The sequence below is a fragment of the Dasypus novemcinctus genome, chromosome 21 (genome assembly GCF_030445035.2).
Source record: "Dasypus novemcinctus isolate mDasNov1 chromosome 21, mDasNov1.1.hap2, whole genome shotgun sequence".
Taxonomy (NCBI): Eukaryota; Metazoa; Chordata; class Mammalia; order Cingulata; family Dasypodidae; genus Dasypus; species Dasypus novemcinctus.
Genome location: NC_080693.1, coordinates 438,667 through 459,736, shown reverse-complemented (window position 1 = coordinate 459,736; position 21,070 = coordinate 438,667). Strand labels below are relative to the sequence as shown.

The 21,070-nt window shown below is 44.3% G+C and overlaps 1 long non-coding RNA gene across 1 annotated transcript in view; it reads right to left on the bottom strand.

Annotated features, from left to right (window-relative positions):
* The window catches only part of LOC131274919 (uncharacterized), a 35,574-nt gene extending 15,167 nt beyond the window's left edge, over positions 1-20,407 (bottom strand). Inside the window, exons 1-2 of the long non-coding RNA XR_009182207.1 lie at positions 20,323-20,407; positions 19,338-19,424 (exon numbers count right to left, since the gene is read on the bottom strand). This is a non-coding gene — a long non-coding RNA (uncharacterized lncRNA). The remainder of the gene's footprint in view (positions 1-19,337; positions 19,425-20,322) is intronic.
* Positions 20,408-21,070: the final 663 nt, after the last annotated feature.

The following is a 21,070-nucleotide window of genomic DNA, read 5'->3' as shown; positions in this document are numbered from 1 at the left end:
CTGAATATGTATGCCTTACTGACAAGCACACTACTGCCCTTTTCTCCGAAAACCCCCGTGCTCAAATTCTTCTAGAAATCTTCCACGGGACCTTTGACTGCCATTACCCCACACACACACAAGTTGCCCCAGGGCCTCACAAGGCTCCCCCTCTCCCCACTATACCACCCTTTCCCTGGCTCCAAGCCTCTCTCCAACTCCACTACTGTCTTCACAGATGCCTCTAAGACCAAGTTTACTTATATTGCCTACTCTCCCAGCCGTGACTTGCCAACCGTTTACTGCCAAACCCATCCCGGATCGGTTCAGGTGGGCGAGCTACTAGCCATCCTCACTGCCTTCCAACACCACGGCAATGAGCCCATCAACATCTTCACTGATAGTACGCCCTGCAAGTTTGTTCAGTTATTGCCCACGCTGTTTTCTTTCCACATGACACGCCCATTGATCAAGCACTCCATGCCTTGCAGCGAGAGCTCAAGCTCCGCACACAGCCATAGTACATTTCTCATATTCGCAGCCATTCAGGGCTGCCCGGGCCTCTAGCCGCAGGTAACTCTGCTGCCGACCAAACTGTCTCCACCCATACAATAGCCACTGTCGGAGACTTGGTCAATCAAGCCAAACTTCTCCATTCTAAGTTCCACTTTTCAGCGGCCTCACTTCAACATCTTTTGCCGGGCCTCCCCAAAGAAACTTGCAAGCATTTGGTGCGCGCCTGTAAAACATGCGCCCCCTTCTTGCCGCTTGAACCGTTGCAGCCACAAGGGGTCAACCCCCGCGGCCTCAAGCCAAACTCCCGATGGCAAATAGACGTCACCCATGTGCAGTCATTTGGGCGCCTCAAGTATGTCCATGTCACAGTCAACACCTTTTCTCACCTTTGCTACGCTGTCCCCTTACCGGGGAAACAGCCAAGCATTGCATTAAAGCATTGCGGCAAGCCATCTTATTCATGAGAGTCCCATGGGATTTAAAAACCAATAATAGGCCTGAGTATCGCAACTCCTCATTCGCTGCATTTCTCCAGCTCTACAACATTACTCACCACTTCGGCATTCCATACAACCCCCAGGGGCAGGCTATAGTAGAATGCATCCACCGCCAGCTCAAAGTGCAAATTCAATAAGAGAAGGATCTACAAATTCAATAAGAGAAGGATCTACGCCCACATAGTCAACCAGGTGACATTATCACTGCCTGCCTCATTCACATAAACCTCCTCTCCTTTGATAAAAACGGTCTTTCCCCCCTCCATAAGCATTGGGGCCCCTCCTACACACCAACAGTTGCCCCGATGGTGTTTTGGAAGGACCCAGAAACAAACAATTGGCAGGGACCCAGTCCCCTTCTCACCCAAGGCAGAGGGTTTGCTTGTGTCTTTCCAGAAAATGCCTCCCAGCCGCTCTGGATCCCCGAAAAAAAAACGTCAAACCCGCCACCGGCCAGCAGCAGGTTCCAAGGACAAATGATGAGAGCACTCGCCCATCGGATGGAGAGGCTAAATATGGCCGCAGATCTAGCTCATGACACCCTCCTCCTTGGACAGCTAGTACAGCTTGCTGTCCGCGCCTTAGCTTCAAACAAAAAACCTAAAAATCTACACTCTCGCCTGCTTTTCATGTTAGCTCTGCTCCCCTCCACTACGGACCAGGCTAGTATAAGCCATCAGCCCTTTAACTGGACACTCTCTCTTTGGCAGCAGGAAAAGCTCCTCGCTAATAACATTACTGCGGGTGCTCCCTCCTTCACAGTGCACATATGTAATCTTGCCAACCTTCCTTTCGCCAGTGGTGGTTCCCTTCGAGACATTACACACAATACTCACTGGTGTTGGTACAGCTCACTTACAGGCCTTAATGGCCCCTATAATCATGAAGTCTCAGGCTTCTATATTTGTCCTTCCACAGCCAGAGGCTGCCATGACCCAGCGCACTATTACTGCCCCTCCTGGGGGTGCAAAACCATGGCCCACGGATGGTCGGGAGCTCCCAATAGGGACCCCTATCTCTCCTTTTCTTTTAAAGATAAAGGTCACTAGGGCAGCATCACACTCACTGTCGGAAACCCTAAAAATGCAGGCTGGCTACAGGGCCGCACCTGGGGAGCCCGACTTTACATGAGCAGCTATGATTACGGTGCCTTTTTCATTATAAAGAAAAATTCAATCCACACACAATCCGCCGCCGTGGGCCCAAATCAAGTTCTCAATCCTCCCCACACACGGCCTCCCCCTCCTCCCTCTGTTTCTCCTTCTCCTCCTGCTACCACCTTAAATCCTTCCATCACTAGGTATCCTCCCCACCGCCAAACCCTGCCACCCCCCAACCCTCTTGTAGCCCTCCTCAACGCATCATTTATCTCCTTAAACTTATCCCAGCCCAACCTTACACAACGTTGCTGGCTCTGCTTCTCCACCGCGGCTCCCTTCTATGAAGCCTTAGCTACCAACAGCGCCTATCTCGCCTCCCCAGACTCCACTGGTACCTCTTGCAATTTGAACCAAAAAAAAGAGGACTCACCCTCCGATCAGTTTCCCAGACTGGACTCTGTATAATAAAAATCAGCGGCAAAGTTCTCCCCTCCATGCAGTCCCTCTGTAGCCTAACTCACACCCCTAATGCAGCCGCTAAGTTCCTAATTCCCCTTAATAATACCAAATAGCTATGTTCTTCCTCTGGCCTCACTCCATGTCTCAATGTTCAAACCCTTAACTCCACCAGCGACACCTGTGTGCTCATACTCATTGCCCCCCACGTTCTCTTTTATACTGATAACCAATTCTTTGACTCCTGGCAGCACTTCAGCTCCCCGCAGCACGAGCAGAAACAGGAAGTCTTCACCGCCATCACAATTGCCACCCTTCTAGGTCTTGCCGGCGCAGCCACTGGAGCTGCAGCTCTCAGCCTCCAAGATAACTCCTTTTCAACCCTTAGGCAAACTGTCGATGCAGACATCGCCCGCCTTGAGACTTCCATGGCCCACCTTGAAACATCTCTCAACTCCCTGTCTAAAGTCGTTCTCCAAAACCACAGGGGCCTAAACCTCCTCCTCCTAAAAGAAGGGGGGCTCTGCACAGCGTTAGAAGAAGAATGCTGCTTCTATGCTAACCACTCTGGCCTCATTCGAGATAACCTCGTACAAGTTAGGGAGGGCCTCCGCAAGAGAAAGCAGGAACGTGAAGCCGGATGGTCTTTCCCTTGGGGGCTGCCCAATGGAATCCTTTCTTACTTTCTCCCCTTTCTAGGCCCGCTCCTCACCCTTGTCCTCCTATTAGCCCTAGGACCCTGGATCATCAGGTGAACTGTCCAGCTTGTCAAAAATCAAGTTAACTCTGTCCTTAGTAAGCCCATCCAGGTCCGGTACCAGCGAATCCGCACCACCGACGAAGACGCACCAGGAGTCTCCATTAATTGCCGTCCTCCCCAAATGGCCAGCCGCCTCTCATCGCACCCAAGCCCCAGCTCCCCTGCCCCTACCCCTTCTCACCGCCCATCCTAACCCCTTACCCTTATCCTTTCCCCTCCCCCGCCCTGTTTATCTAAGGCCGCCAACATTCCATCGAGGTGCTGGACTGGTTAGCCAATGACGGGCAACGGGATCGGCCCGCCAGTCAACCTAAGGCAGGGACACGGCCTTTTGCTGCCGCGCTTCCCCATGACGGGTAAGACTGGCCACCTGTGTGGCACGGGCATTGCCCGGCTGGGCGCAATCCCGACCTAAGACAGGCACAGTCCCCCTCCCTCCTCAAATCAAGCTTTTCGAAGGAGCTTAATAAAAACAAAGGGGGAAATGTGGGAGGAAGGGCGCCCGGCTTGCCACAGTAGCAAACGGTGCGGCAAGAAGTGATACCGCCTCTGCCCACTGGGCCTAGATAAGGTGACCACGCCTGACTAGGCCTTTGCTGCTAGCAGCTGGCCGGCGCTGCCCTCCCCCTTTCTATCTCCCGCCTAGCCCAACATCCGGCCAGCTCTCACTCCCCCTTTCCCCTCCCCTATTCCAAACCTCTCAGCTAGCCCTCCCTATATCTTACTCCTCTCTCTACCCAACCCTATATAACCAAGTGTACTTCCGTAATAAAGCAGACCTGTTCTTGCGCTCAAGCGGTCTCCGTGGTTTTTCCCCAACCGCGCGTTCCCCACGCCTGGAGAACCGGTGCTCCCTCTTGGGGCACCCCCCGCCGGTGGTTTGGCAGGAGCAAGCCCCCCCAACTCTTGGGCCCGAGTGAGGACGAGACCCTCACGCTCAGCCACAGGAGTGCACATGATCTGGATGAGGAAGGACTGAAATAGGAAGGTGCACACTCCAGGCTGCTGAGGGAGTTGTTTAGATCTTTAGTCAGGTGTAGGGTGGCACCATGTGGGAGCACGGCGACAGCAAGGGTCGGCTCGTCTCCAGGCACCGGTGCGAGTCAGACCCGGGTGGCGGGAACGGGCGTTAAGGCCCTCTGCTTGGGGTTCGGGCGTACACCGGGGCAGAAATATCCTGCTTCCCAGAAACAGCCGCACACAACTGGGGTGTGTTCCCCGGCCCCCACATCATTGGAGCCACTGGAACAGCTCCCTCATTCCAAACCAGCTGAGATCTTATTTGGAAGGACAAGGAAGGCCGCCAAGGCACCTTCCGCCCCCTTGTCCTGCCCGGCATCGACAATATCCTCTGGGGCCGGGATGTCCTCTTGAACTGCGGAGCCATTCTATCCACGGCTCCCCCCCCAATGATATACGCCACTGCTCGCATTACACCTCCAGCACCCACTCCTCTTGAATGGGATACCGAGGAGCCCATTTGGGTGGAGCAGTGGCCCATCTCATCCCAGAAACTGTTAGTTACTGCCCGCCCCTCTGCCCAGCTGCACCCGCTTCCCCCTCGGTGGCCTAACCCCGCCTCTCCCCCGAGGGCCACCGCCACGCCATGACAGCCCTGCCTCGCTGCCGCCGAGAACCCTGGCTACCCCGTCTTCTGCCCGCAACCAGTGATGCACCCCTGCATGAACCTATCAGCCGTCTGCCACCCCCGGCCATGCTCCCTGCCCCTCCCCCATCTTCACCCTATATTAACCGCTGTACTTCCTGAATAAGTCAGACTTGCACACAGATCCTGGTCTCCTCGGTAGTCTTCTTCCTACCGTGTGTCCTCCGCACCTTGCCGGCCCCGGAGCGCCTTCTCGGAAGGCCCCTCCGTGTGTTGCAGCCCTCCACCCGAGCCCACACCGCCCCTGCAGCGGCCCTCCGGGCGAGCCCACACTGCGACAGTCAGGGAAACACCTGTTGACCACTTCTAGAGAAGTTCTCATATTCTATTTTTCAACTCCAAAATTTCTATTTCCACTAAATGAATACTTTCTAGCCCTTTATTGATATTCTCTACTTGGGGACACATCATTCTCATGTTTTCTTTTCACTCACTGAGCACATTAAAAATTTGTAGATGCACTAATCTGGAAAATGGTGTCAATGGAAGTGGGTACTGCTCATCTCTTTTGAAAAAAAACGGCAGAGAGGGGGCAGGGGCCTAACTTGAGTGAGCTGTTTTAGGAATCCAAGGAGCAGGAGGCAGCAGGCATCATTCAGGAGGGAGCTGGGCAAAGAGATAAAGAGCCCAAGGGAAAACCGTGAGGTGCTCATCCCTGTGGTTGGAAAAGGTGGTGGGCAAGCCCCACCCTCAAGGAAAATAGCCTCCATAGACCCCCTGGATCTCAAAGGCCAGCTGAGTGGGAGGGAGCATTCCCTGGAGGAAGGGGGTCTGGCACAGGGTGGGGAGTGGTTTCCCTTCTGTGAGTTTGGAAAAGTCAGCCCCCTTTGAATCTCCAGGAGGACACCAGCCAGCACTGGGGTGGCCCTGGGGAGAGCATAGAGGGAATCTGCTCAGGCAGGCTGTCACACCCAGCCACCCTGGGAGAGAGGAACTTGATCAAGGAGGGGCAGGGATGGGCACTCAACTAGCCCAGCCCCTGAAAACTGTTAGAAAGTCCAATTCTGAAGGGAAACAGGGCCCGGAAGAGCCAGACAAGCTTCCAAAAGCCTGTTTGGCTCACAGAGCTGCTGTAGCACAAGAGGGAAGCCCCTGCCTTGCATGTGGGTGCCTGGTTCGAGCCCTGGTGCCTCCTGAGTGAAGGGATCCAGAGAGAGGAGGCACACTGCGAGCACCTCATGATAGGGACATAAGGCTGAGATTCTATTGTTTCTTTAATGGTTTCTTGGATTTTTTTTCCTTTTTCCTTTATTTTACTAGGTAAAACTGAATACATCACCTGTGGAAGGCAGGCTGTAGGTGACTGACTGATGAACACCAGCAGCCTATGAGGTCTCTGGGGGCCTAAGAGGGAAGGCTGCTCTTCTGGGGTGGCTTCTTTCTTACTCTTTTGTTTTCTTTGCTCTTTTCCCTTTTTTTGTTCCTTTTTTAAAAACTTATTTTTCAACCTATTTTATTTCTCTTCCTTTTGTTTTTCTGCCTTCTGACTTCCATTGCTTTTCTTTCATTCTACCAGTTCTTCTTTGGTCTTAATTTTTTCTCTCTTTCCTTTTTCTTTCCTTCTACTTTCTTCTGATGTGCTTGGCATTTTAATTCATTCTATTTTTTTTTCTATTTTCATTCTTCTTTAATTTTTTCTATTCAAACTCTTTTTATTCTTATTCCTTTGTATTTTTTATGGTTTTTTACTTATATTCATTAGTTTCCTAGCTCTTATGCAGTTCCTCTTTACCTTTTCTGCATTTTTATTACTATTCTTCTTCTCTTATCTCTTTCCTTTCCTATGGGCTAGCATTTTTTTCAAGGGAACAGAGACAACTGAGAGGATATTCTAGAGGACCAAATATTAGAAAAACTTTTTTTAAAGATTCATTTTTAAAATTTCTCTCCCCTTCCCCTCCCCCCAGTTGTCTGCTCTCTGTGTCCATTTGCTGTGTGTTCTTCTGTGTCCCCTTCTGTCCTTATCAGTGTCACCTGGAATCTGTTTCTTTTTTATTCATCATCTTGTTGTGTCAGCTCTCCGTGTGTGCAGCACCATTCTTGGGCAGGTGCACTTTCTTTCAAGCTGGGCAGCTCTCCTTACGGGGCACACTCCCTGCACATGGGGCTCCCCTACTTAGGGGACACCCCTGCTTGGTATGGCAATCCCTGCATGTATCAGTACTGTACATGGGTCATAACCACATGGGGCAAGGAGGCCTGGGGTTTGAACTGTGGACCTCCCATGCAGTAGGCTGATGCCCTATTCATTGGGCCAAGCCTGCTTCCCCCAAAAAAACAACCTTGAGGACTGCCAGGAAAAGTGGTGAAGAAGGTATGTAGAGACTGACACACCTATGGGAGAAAAATAAATTTAAAAATCTTTAAAAAAAAAAAGACACTGGGAGAACATACTGAATAAATTGAAAACATACATACATAAAAAGATAATGGATATGATGTTGATTAATGCCACAATGCAGGAAATCAAAAATACACTGAAACCACAAAACAGCAGATGTGAACAGACAGAGGAAAGAATCAGTGAGGAGGAAGGGAGTATATCTGAAATCAGATAGCAAAACAGAAGTATGAAAAGACAGAAAAATCCCAGCAGGGACCTAAGGATTTGAATCGCAGAAACATATGCACTGTAGGCATCCCAGAGGGAAAAGAGAAGGAAAAAGGGACAAAAGCAGTGCTGGAGGAAATGATAGCTGATAACTTCCCAACCCTACTGAGGGAGAGGGACGCACATGTCCAGAAAGTAAAGCACAACCCAAAAAGTATAAATCCGAACAGCTCTACCAAAGACATATACTTGTCAAATTGTCCAAAGCTCATGACAAAGACAGAAAGTAGCAAGAGAAAAGAGATCCATCACATACAAGGGTAGCTCAAAAAGATTAAGTGCTGATTTCCCATCTGAAACCATACAGGCAAGAAGGCAGTGGTATGACAGAGTTAAGGTGCTAAAAGAAAAAACTTCCTGCCAAAAATTCTCTATCCAGCAAATCTGGCATTCAAAAAATGAAGGAGATAGCAATATATTAACAGATAAAGAGAAATTAACAGCATTTGTCAATAAGAAACCTGACATTCAAGAAATACTAAAAGGAGGGAAGCGAACTTGGCCCAGTGGATAGGGCATCTGCTACCACATGGGAGGGCCACAGTTCAAACCCTGGGCCTCCTTGACCCATGTGGAGCTGGCCCACATGCAGTGCTGATGCACACAAGGAAGGAGTGCCATGCCACACAGGGGTGCTCCCTGCATAGGGGAGCCCTAGGCACAAAGAGTGTGCCCCATAAGGAGAGCCACCCAGTGTGAAAGAAAGTGCAGTCTGCCCAGGAATGGCACCATACACATAGAGAGCTGATACAATAAGATGTTGCAATGAAAAGAAACACAGATTCCCATGCCACTGACAACAACAGAAGTGGACAAAGAACACGCAGCAAATGGACACAGAGACCAGACTATGGGGTGGTTGGGGGGAAAGGGTAAATAAAATAAAAAATAAATCTTTTAAAAAAACTAAAGGGAGTTCTTTAGGATGAAAGGGAAAAAAAAGGAGAGAGGTGGAGGAGGGTGTAAGAATAAAAAGATAAGAAGAGAAATAAAAACAACATATGTCATATATAAGTCTAAAAAAATGTGGCTAATATAAGTAATTCCCTGACAGTAATAACATTTAATGTTAAAGGCTTAAACTTTTCAAAGAGTCAAGACACACAGACTGGCAGAATGGATAAGGAAATATGAGCCATCCATATGCTGCCTACAATAAACTCATCAAGGACCCAGGGATGCAAGGAGACAGAAAGTGAATGAATGGAAAACAATTGTACATGCAAACAATAATCAGAAGGTGAGAGTAGCTATAGAAAAACCATACAAAATACACTTTACATGCAAAACTATTATAAGAGACAAAAAAATGACACTATATATTAAAAAAAGAGAGAAATCTATCAAGAACAAAGAACAATCAAAAACATTTATGCTCCAAACCAGGGAACCTCAAAATACATGAGACAAACAAGGGAAATAACTAAGTGGGGAAATACATGCCTCTACAATTACTCTGGGGAACTTTAACACACCATTATTACCATTAGGCAGAACATCTCAATGAGAATCAATAAAGAAGCAATGACCCTAAATAATACATTAGAGGATCTGGACCTAATTGACATACACATAACATTACACTCAAATACTGTGCCATATACAATCTTTCTGAGAGCACATGGATCATTTTCCAGGATAGACTATATGCTAGGCAACAGAACAGCTCTCAATGAATTCAGAAAGATTTAAATTACACAAAGTAACTTATCTGACCACAATGGACTGAAGCTGGAAATCAGCAAGGAGCAGAGAAGCAGATTAGGCACAAAGACATGGAAGTCAAACAATACACTCTTAGACAATCAATGGTTCAAAGAGAAAATTGCAAAGAATTCAGTAACTACCTTGAAATGAATGAAATAACACAACATAGCATAACCTATGGGATGCAGCAAAAACTGTACTGAGAGGAAAATTCATAGCCATAAGTGTGGATATTAAAAAGAAGTGCTAAAATCAAAGATGTAACTGCACACCTGGAGAAACTAGAAAATGAACAACAAGCTAACCCCAAAGGAATTACAATGGAGGACATAACGAAGATTAATGCAGAACTAAATGAAATTGAAAATAAGAAAGGACTACAAAAAATAAAACCAAAACCTGGTTCTTAGAGTTCAATAAAATTGACAAAGCCTTAGCTACACTAACAAAGAAAACAAAAGAAGATGCAAATACATAAAATAAGAAATGAGGAGAGGGAAATCACCACTGGCCCCACAGAAACAAAGTGTATCATAAGAGGATACTTTGAAAAATTATATGCCAAAAAGAATAATTTAGAGGAAATAAGCAAATTCCTAGAAACACACAAGTAGTCTACACTGGTGAAAGAAGAAAAATGAACTCAACAGACCAATCACAGGTAAAGAGATAGAATCAGCCATCAAAAACCTCTGAACTAAGAAGACCCCAGGAACTGACAGTTTCACATGTGAATTCTACCAAACATTCCAGAAAGAACACAAATCCTGCTTAAACTCTTTCAAAAAATAGAAGTAGAAGGAACATCGCCTACCTCAGTCTCGGATGCCAACATTACCCTAATACCAAACCCAAACAAAGATGCTACAAGAAAGGAAAACTACAGACCAATCTCTAATGAACCAGATGCTAAAATCTTCAACAAAATACTTGCTAATCATATTCAACAACACATCAAGCAAATTACACACCATGACTAAATGGCTTTCATCCTGGGTATGCAAGGAGCATTAAACATGAGAAAATCAATCAATAAAATATACCACCTAAAGAGATCAAAGGGAAAAAAACACATGATCATCTCTACAGATGCAGGAAAAGCATTTGACAAAACACACCCTTTCCTGATTAAAACACTCCAAAAGATAGGAATAGAAGGAAACTTCCTCAACATAATATAAGGTATTTATGAAAAACCCACAGCTAAATCATAAGACAATGGTGAAATCCTAAAAGCTTTCCATCTAAGATTGGACACAAGAGAAGGATGCCCACTGTCACTGCTCCTATTTAGCACTGTGTTACAAGTACTTGCATGATCACTGAGGCCAGAAAAAGATGTAAAAGGCATCAAAATTGGAAAGGAAGAAGTAAAAGTTTCACTATTTACAGATGACATGGTCCTATACATAGAAAGCCCTCAGAAACAAAGCTTCTAGAACTTATGCATTCAGTAAAGTCAAAGGTTATAAGAACAACAGGAAAAAAATAAGTAGCATTCCTCTACACCAATAATGAGCAATCTGATCAGGAAATTTAAAAAAAAAAACCATTTACAATAGAAACTAAAAAATCAAAATACCTAGGAATAATTTAACTAAAGAACTAAATGACATACGCAGACAACTACAAAGAATTGTTAAAGGAAATCAAAGAAGACTTAAATAAATGGAAGAATATTCCCTGCTCATGGATAAGAAGACTAAATATCATTGAGATGTCTATCCTACCCAAACTAATCTACAGATTTAATGCAATCCCAATAAAAATCAACACAGCATTTTTTAAATGGATTGGAAAGACTTACCATGAAATTTATTTGGAAGGGCAAGAGTCCCTGAATATTCAAAGACATATTGACAAAGTACGATGAAATTGGAGGAATCACACTACCTGACTTTAAAGTGTATTACAAAGCTACAATGGTCAAAACTGCATGGTACTGGCACAAGAACAGACTTAATAACTAATGGAACAAAACTGAGAGTTCTGATATTGATCATGGCATATACAGTCATTTGATCCTCAGCAAAGCCACCAAGCCCACTCAACTGGGAGAGAATGGCCTCTTCAACAAACGGTGCTTCGAGACTGGATATGAACATCCAAAAGAATATCCATCTCACACCTTATACAAAAACTAACTAAAGATGGATCAAAGATTTAATTATAAGAGCCAAGACCATAAAGACCTTGGAAGGTAAGTAAGGAAGCTTCTATCAGACCTTGTAATAGGAAATGTCTTCATGAACTTCAAATCCAAAGGATGAGAAACAAAAGAAAAACATAGATAAATGGGACCTCCTCAAAATTAAAACCATTTACACCGGAAAGGAGTTTGTGACAAAAGTGAAAAGACAGCCTCAACAATGGTAGAAAGTATTTGGTAACAAAATATCTGACAGGGGCCTAATATCCTGCACATGTAAAGAAATTCTGTACCTCAAAAATAAAAAGACAAACAACCCATTTAAAAAATGGGCAAGTGATTTGAACAGACATTTCTCCAAAGAAGCAATACAAAAGGCTAAAAAGCATATGAAAAGATGCTCAACATCACTACTAGGGAAATGGAAATCAAAACTACAATGAGATACCATCTTACTTCCATTACACTGGCAGACATTAAAGAAATCAGAGGACTAAGGTGTTGGAGAGGATGCAGAGTAATGGACACCCTCATCTACTGCTAGTGGGAATGTAGAATGGCCCAGCCATTGTGGATGACAGTTTGGGATTTCCTCAAAAAACGAACTGTAGTTCTGTCATAAGACCCATCAATTCCACTGCTGGGTATATACCCAGAAGAACTGAAAACAAAGACAAGAACCGATTATGCACAACAATGTTCACAGCAGCATTGTTCACTATTGCCAAAACTGGAATCAATATAAGTGTCCGTTAAGAGATGAATGGATAATCAAAATATAGTCTATACATACAATGGAATATTATTCAACTGTAAGAAGGAATACAGTACAACACATGGGATAACATGAATCTATCTGAAGGGCCTTATGTTGAGTGAAGCAAGCCAGGCATTGAAGGACAAATATTACATGACCTCTTTGATAAGAATTAAGCTATGTGAGCCAACTCAGGGAGCTAGAGTCTGGAAGATAGGTTTACAGGAAATAGAAAGGGATAGAAGGTTGTGACCCAATCCCATAGGGGTGAAATCTATAAGGTGTGAGTAGTTGTGCAGTGAAGGGATATGACAAGGGTGTAGAGATACTATTGGGTTGGGTGGTGCAAGCTTGACAGGGAGCTAGGTAGGGAGGATGGCTTGGTTGGTCCATGGAAAGGGAGGAACGGTTGGGGAAGGTAGCAGGTGAACACTGGGGATTGGTAGGTATGTGGTTGAAACTACAATGCTGAGAAAATTGTTTTGGCAATAAGAAAAGGAAGGGCTACTGGTTTAGGGTGTTGAAGGGAGGTATATTTAGGACAGGGCACACCTGGGGCAGTCTTCTAGAGAAAGTGCAAGTGATGATGTTGTCATAGTGTGTTGGATTAGTGGAGGGAGACCCATATAATGAGTGGAAAGGAGTTGAACTTCCATACAGGGGAGCCTTGATATGTTCTCAAACACAGGGGAGGGTGTCTCTGGAGAGTACAGGTGGTTCCTAATAAGGGAGGACAGACTACTGTGTCAAGCCATCAGCATTGTTGCAAGAATTATGAATCTTGTCCTTCAAGGAGTGAAGCCTGGTGATCAGAGTGGGTCCTGAGGGGAGGGAGAGGGAGGAAAGGATCAATGGAAGAGTAGGTATTTAGGGGGCAAAGGAAGTGTTCTGTATGATCTTGCAATGACAGAAACAGGCCATGTTAAATTTCATCAGAAATGTATAAAAGTATCTGGTCTAAAATGTAAACCATAATAGAAACCACTGACCTTAGTTTGCAGCTATGTTTTAATACTTGTACATCAGTTGTAACAAATGTACCATCCACATGTAAAAAAGTTCTTAACAAGGAAAGGGGAAAAAGGGGAGGATGTTGGGTATATATGAGGTCCTGTATATTCTATATGTGACTTTACTGTGACCTAAAACTTCTCTGAAGACAAAATGAAAAAGGTATAATACTGGGGAAGTAATGGAAGAAAATGTAACTGTACATATAGGACAACATATATTATGGTGATGAAAGGCAAAACTTAATTTTTAAAATTTTTAATTTTTAATTTTTCATATTTTAAATACCCTTTTTAAACCTTCTTTTAGTTTTAGTTTTCTTAAATTATTATGTATTTTATTTATGTTTAAACCTTTCATTATGACTTCATTTTCCTATTAAGTGAATTTGAAAATACTCTTGTTTTCATTTTTGAAGACGTTTTAGATCACAGAAGGGTTACAACTATGGTAGGGGAGGATCATTGGTGTGGGGTGTCCATGATGGGGGAACATGGGAGGAAGCTCACCTGGGGATATATACAAGGTATATAAATATGTTCAAATGTTCATGGGGCATTGCCACAGTGGGTAGAGTAACATAACAACTGAAATAATATTGAAGTCCTATCCTTGGGAGCTCTGCCACATTCTCTAATGCTATAGCAACAATCCACCAAGGAGCAATGACTAGTGAAAAAGGATGGTCCGTTGATATATCCTTGAGATTGATGACTATGCTTATGTGTTTTTGCTCTTAAATTTGCAACTTAGCCTAGTGATGTAGGATACTTAAGAGTTACTTCCTGAGAGCCTCCATGTTACTCAAATGTGGCCTCTCTCTAAGCCAAACTCAGCATATAAATGCATTACCTTCTCCCCCAATGTGGGACATGACTCCCAGGAATGATCCTCCCTGACACTGAGGGATTACTATCAAGCACCAGCTGATGATGCAACTGGAAAAGGACCTTGAACTAAAGGGGGAAAAGGTAAAGATACATGAGTTGATATGGCTAAGAGACTTCAAAGTAAGCCAGGAGGCCATCAGAGAGCTACACTTATAAATGTCTCTGCAGGATGTCATAGACTGCCAAAGCAGATGCTACCATGAATAGTGGGACACCTGAGGGATTCAGAGACACCCAGCTCATATGGTCAGGGCAGATAGCTCCAGAGATTGATGCCTGGCCACTGGGTCCTCCTTTGGAGTCTGTGCTCCTGAGTGTGACAGAGTTAGACTCAAATGTGACTTCTCTACACATGCCTCTTCTATCTCTTTTATTTGAACCTATAGTTGATGCTGGAATTGGTAGGTATACATCCAAAAGACTTGAATCTCTGGACAGTTCATGTGTCAGCTGGGCCCTGAGCCTCAGTGGAGGTGTAATGAATAATAAACACATGAGCCATCCATATGCTGCTTATAAGAGACTCATCTCTGACTCATGGATACAAACCAGCTATAAGTAAAAGGTTGGAAAAAGATACTCCATGCAAATAGTAACCAAAAAAGAGCAGGGACAGCTATATTATTATTGGACAAAACAGACTTGAAGTGAAAAAAAGTTATGAGTCAGAGAAAGTCATTATATATTAATAAAAAGGACAACCCACCAGGAAAATATATTAATGAACCTAACCAGGGTGCCCCAAAATACATAAGACAAACTCTGTCAAAACTGAAGGGAGAAACAGGCATCTCTACAATAATCACTGGAGGCTCTAATATACCACTCACATCATGACACAGAACAACTGGACAGAAGATCAACAAGGGAACAGAGAACTTAAAGAATAATAAATGAGTTAGACCTAACAGACACACAGAATGCTGCATCCAAATGCAGCAGGTTATACATTCTTCTCACGTGCCCATGGATCCTTCACCAGGATACACTACATGTAGGGCATACTGCAGGTCTCAGTACATATGAAAAGACTGAAGTTATACAAAGAACCTTCTTAGATTATAATGGAACAAAATTGGAAATCAAGAACAGACAGGAAAAAAGTAACTTTGCAACTGTGTGGAGCCTAAATAACACACTCTTAAATTATCAGTGGATCAAAGAAGAAATTGCAAGTGAAATCAGTAAATGTATTGAGACAAATGAAAATGAGAACACAAATTACCAAAACTTACGGGATACAGCAAAGCCAGTCTTGAGAGGGAAATTTATAGCCCTAAACACCTATATTAAAAAAGTAGAAAGAGCTAAACTCAAAGACTTAACTGAACACCTAGAGAAATTGGAGAAAGAACAGCAAACCAATCCTCAAAGCAAGCAGAAGGAAAGAAATAATAAAGATTAGAGCAGAAATAAATGAAACTGAGAACAACAACAAAAAGAAAATAGAGAAAATCAAAACCAAAAGCTGGTTCTTTGAGAAGATATGTAAAATTGACAAATCGCTAGCAATATTACCAAAGGAGAAAAACAGGCAAATAAATACAATCAGAAATGAAAGGAGGGAAGTAATGACTGACCCCACAGAAATAAAAAGAATCAAAAGATGATACTATGAGAAACTGTATGCCAACAATGACAACCTAGAAATGGGAAAATTCCTAGAAAGGCACAACCAACCTACACTGACACTACAAGAAATACAAGAATTAACAAACCAACCACGTTTAAAGAGACCAAATCCATCATCAAACACCTCCCAACAAGGAAAAGCTCAGGACCAGATGACTTCAGAGATGAATTCTACCAAGCATTTCAAAAAGAATTACCAGCAATCCTTTTTAAACTCTTCCAACATGATGAAGAGGAGGGAAAATTACCCCACTCTTTTTATGAAGCCAACATCACCCTAACACCAAAGACAGAGAAAGACACTACAAGGAAAGAAAAGTACAGACTCATCTCTTCAATGAACACAGAGATGCAAAAATTCTCTCAACAAAATATTGACAAACTGAATCCAGCAACATTATCAAAGACTTACACATCACGACCAAGGGGAATTTGTTCCTGGTATGCAAAGCTAGCTCCACATAAAAAAACTAACATAATACACCACATTAAAAAAAATTGAAGGGAAAAAACACATGATGATCACAATAGACACAGAAAAGTTATTTGACAGAATCCAGCATTCTTTCTTGGTAAAAAATACTTCAAAAGGTATGAATAGAAGGAAAATGCCACAATATGATAAAAGGCATATATGTTAAACCCTCAGCCAACATTGTACTCAGTGGGGAAATGTTGAAAGCTTTCCATCTAAGATCAGGAACAAAACAAGGATGCTCACTATCACCATTGCTATTCAACATTGTACTACGAGTTCTAGTTAGAGCAATTAGAGAAGAAGAAAAAATTAAAGGCATCCAAATAGGAAGAGGGTACAATAAAACTTGTGCTATTTGCAGATGACATGATCCTATATTTAGGAAATTCTGAAATGTCTACAACAAAGCTACTTGAGCTAATAAATGAGTTCAGCAAAGCGGCAGAATACAAGATCCATGTGCAGAAATCAGTGTTCTTGTACTGTAGTACTGCACAATCTGAGGAGAAATCAGGGGAAGATTCCACTTACAATAGCAACAAAAAGACTCAATATGTAGGGAGCAACTTCGTCAAAGAAGTACAGGACCTATACGTGGAAAACTACAAAACAGTGGTACTCTAAGACTAAATATCGTAAAGATGTCAATCCAACCTAAACTGATTTATAGACTCAATGTAAAACCAATCAAAATTCCAACAGCCTACTTGACAGAAATAGAAAAGGCAATTACCAAATACATTTGGAAGGGAAAATGCATCCAAGTAACCAAAAGCATTCTAAAAAAGAAGAGCAAAGTGGGAAGAATTTCACTGCCAGACCTTGAAACATATTACAAAGCTACTGTGGTCAAAACAGCATGGCACTGGCATAAAGAGAGACTCATTGATCAGTGTAATAGAATTTAGAGTCCAGAAATACACCCTCACCTCCATGGTCAACTAGTTCTTCAGACACCTACCAAGTCCATGTTAATGGGGAAAAAGTCCCTTCAATAAATGGTGCTGGGAGACCTGGATATCTATAACCAAAAAAATGGAACAGGACCCCTATCTTACATCCTATACAAGAATCAACTCAAAATGGATCAGAGGTGGGAACGAGTGTTGTTGGGTGGGGGAGAGGGGGGGTGGGGGGGGTGGGGTTGAATGGGACCTCACATATATATTTTTAATGTAATATTATTACAAAGTCAATAAAAAATAAAAAAATTAAAAAAAAAAAAATGGATCAGAGGCCTAAATATAAAAGTAAGGACCATAAAACTGCTTGAAGAAAATGTAGAGAAACATCTTAAATGTTCATGGTGACTTTTCAGACCTTACACCCAAAGCACATGAAACAAAAGAAAAAAGAGATAAATGGGACCTCCTCAAAATTAAACATGTGTGCACCTCACAGGACTTTGTCAAATGGTGAAAAAGCAGCTGCCTCAGCAGAAGGAAAGCTTGGAAATCACATGTCCAATAAGGGTTTAATATCCATGATATGTAAAGAGATGTTACAACTCAATAATAAAAAAACAAATGACTCAATTAAAAAATGGGCAAAAGACATGAATAGACATTTGTCCAAAGAAGAAATACACATGGCAAGAAAACACATGAAAAAATGTTCAATATGAGTAATGATTAGGGAAATGCAAATCATAACTAAGAGATATCATTTCACACCTATCAGAATGGCCACTATTAAAAAGAGAACTACAAATGTTGGAGAGGATGTGGAGTGATAAGAACTCTTACTCACACTTGGTGGGAATGTAAATGGTACAGCCACTGTGAAGGACTGTTGGGCAGTTCCTAAAGAAGTTGAGTATAGATTTGCCAGTGACCCAGCACTATCACTATTGGGTCTACACCCAGAACTGAAAGCAGTGAAACAAATATACATCTGCACACCCATGTTCATAGCAGTTCTATTCACGATGTCAAAAGCTGGAAACAACCCAGGTGTCCATCAACTGACAAATGGACAGTGCTTTATTCCCACGATGGAATATTATGCAGCTCTTAAGAAGAAATGGGCAAGTGGATTTGGCCCAATGGATAGGGTGTCTGCCTACTTTATGGGAGGTCCAAGGTTCAAACCCAGGGCCTCCTGATTGGTGTGATGAGCTGGCCCATGCACAGTGCTGATTTTTGCAAGTGCCATGCAGGGGTGTCCCCCACAGAGGGGAGCCCCATGCACAAAGAGTGCACCCCATAAGGAGAGCCACCCAGCGTGAAAAAAGCACAGTCTGCCCAGGAATGGCGCCACACACACGGAGAGCCCATGCAGCAAGATGACGCAACAAAATGAGACACAGATTCTGGGTGTCGCTGAAAAATACAAGCTCGCACAAGGAGAACACACAGTGAATGGACAGAGAGAGCAGACAACTGGTGGTGGGGTGGGGAAGGGGGGAGAAATAAATAAAAAATAAATCTTAAAAAAAAAAAGAAATGAAGTAAAAAAACACTTGACAACATCAATGAACCGGGAGAACATTATATTGAGTGAAGCAAGCCAAACACAAAAGGACAATACCGTAAATACAACATTACTGTGAACTAAATATATTGAATAACATATTGTATGACTCCACTTATATAAAATGTAAATATAAATTAATTTATAGGAGGAAAAAAGCATTTGTGGAAGAATAGCCAAAAATGGGAGCTGTGAACAGTAGGGGAAGCACAGATGGAGGAGTGATGGATTTACTTTTTTTATTATTATTGAAATTAAGAAAATGCTTTAATAAGATTGAGGTGATGAATGCACAACTATGTGATGGTGCCCAATACCACTGATTGTGTGGTGAACTGTATGCTTTGTTTGTTGATACGTATCGATAAAAATTTGTTAAAAAAATGACAAACAGCACTTAAAAATGGGAAACTATGTAAATAACACTTTCACCGGAGAAGAAACATTCAATTGTTTTCATCACTAGGGAAACACAAATTAAAATCTGCTATGACTTATCATATAGACATAGTAAAATGGCTAAAATCAAGATAATAATACCAACTTTTAAGAAGATGTGGAAAACCTGGAGTCCTCATTACATTTCCAGTGAGAATGCCACATGGTGCTGCTACTTTGGGAACCCTTTTGTCAATTTCTTAAAAATATAAACTTACATCATTGTTCCTAGTTCCACTCCGAGATATCTATCCAAGACAACTTGCTGTACCATGATTCCCACAGCAAGTTCTTGGCCGCCAAAACTGGAAAAAAAATACAAATGCCTATCACCCGGGGCTTGGATAAGAGAAGGTGGTTCATGCGTGAATAGCTCTGCAGCTCTAACGAGGTTATTTCATTCAACTAACTTTCACAGAATAAACAAGTTACCCGAGTCTGGAAAAATGCCAAAGACTGAAACAGGCCCGGAGCCCCCTGTCGCCCACGAGCCCCCCGCGAAGGCAGCCCCCAACCCCCTGGCCCCAAACCGCGCAGAAAGGGCAGGACCGGCGGGGGCTCCGCGCACAACCTTCCCGCGAGCTGTAGCTTCGTGGGCTGCGCGGGCCAGGTGCGCCCTCAGCGCAGCGCGGGGACGACCGCTCGCCCGCTTTTCCGCGCTGCGGGCGGCCCCTGCAGCCCCGCGCCCCGCCCCGCTCACAGGCCCGCGGGCGCTCCCCGCCCGCCAGGTGGGGTCTGCACAAGTACCGGGCTCCGAGCCCGGCGCAGGCGGGCGTCTGAGGAGGGGCCGCGCGCTCCGCCTGAGGGTTCCGGGCCGGCGCTCGCTGCCCCGCGGGCCAGACGGGGGCCCCGCGGGTCACGGGGGCCCCGCACGGGGGGGGTGGGAGGGGGGTGGGCTCACACACGGGGGGGCCGCAAACAGGGGGCTGGCCCTGAGCGGCGCCTCGGCCTGGCCCAAGCACCAGGTCAGCGGCCAGACCCAAACACCCGAGGTTCTGAAAGGTGCAGCCGCCGCGCCGCGTGCTGGGCGGGGCCTCAGGGGCGGGGCTGAGCCGTGGGGAAAGCGGCTGCGCGGCCAGCGGCGGGGCTGAGCGCCCGCCCTGCCCTTGCCAGGAGCCCCACCCCCGCCGCGGCCCCAGGCGGGCCCCAGCGTACTTGGGGCTCCTGCGCGCTCCCGTCCCGCGCGACTTCGCGGGCCCCTACCTGCGTCCTCCGGGAGGAGCGTCTGACCCTGGCGGCCACGTGGCTACCCCCTGGCCAGTAGTGGGGACGCCTCCGGGAAAAGCTGCCAGCCTCCCCCCCTGATGTGAGTTAAATGTTCTTCTACATCACAGAAGACTGAAGCGCAGGGTGCAGCGCAATAAAGGGCAGCAGGAGGTGCGCTGGGTGGGGGGAGCGGGGAGTCTCATTGTAAACAGATGGTTACTGACTCCTTTTCAGCTAACAGGTCATGATTCCAGGACCCAAGATGATAAAAATAGTTAAAATGGACAGAATTGTTGTAGTTTCCCAAGATACACAGGAATTTTAAAGCAGAAAATCTTAAAGGGAAATTAAAATCTATGAAATGCTATGGTTATAAATGAATCAGCACTTGGAATATTTTAGACCAGTACTTGGGACAAACTGTCAGTAATTCATCTTTTAGGACTTGTGTAATCACTCCAAACACATTATTCCTGTAATGTCAAAAAACTATCATATAAATGGAAACTTAAAAAAATTTTTTAATTTAATTGCCTTTTTTAAGCTACCTTGAGCACAAAAAAATGTTACATTAAAAAATATGAGGTTCCTGCACCCCCCACCCCCACCATACTATGCAAATAAAGGGAGACAGAACGATGATTAATGGCTGGCAGAGGTTGAGGGGAGTGGGGAAGGTGGGGTAACTCCTTTTGGGTCTATGAGATTTCCTTCAGAATGGATAAAAATGTTCTGAAATTAAATA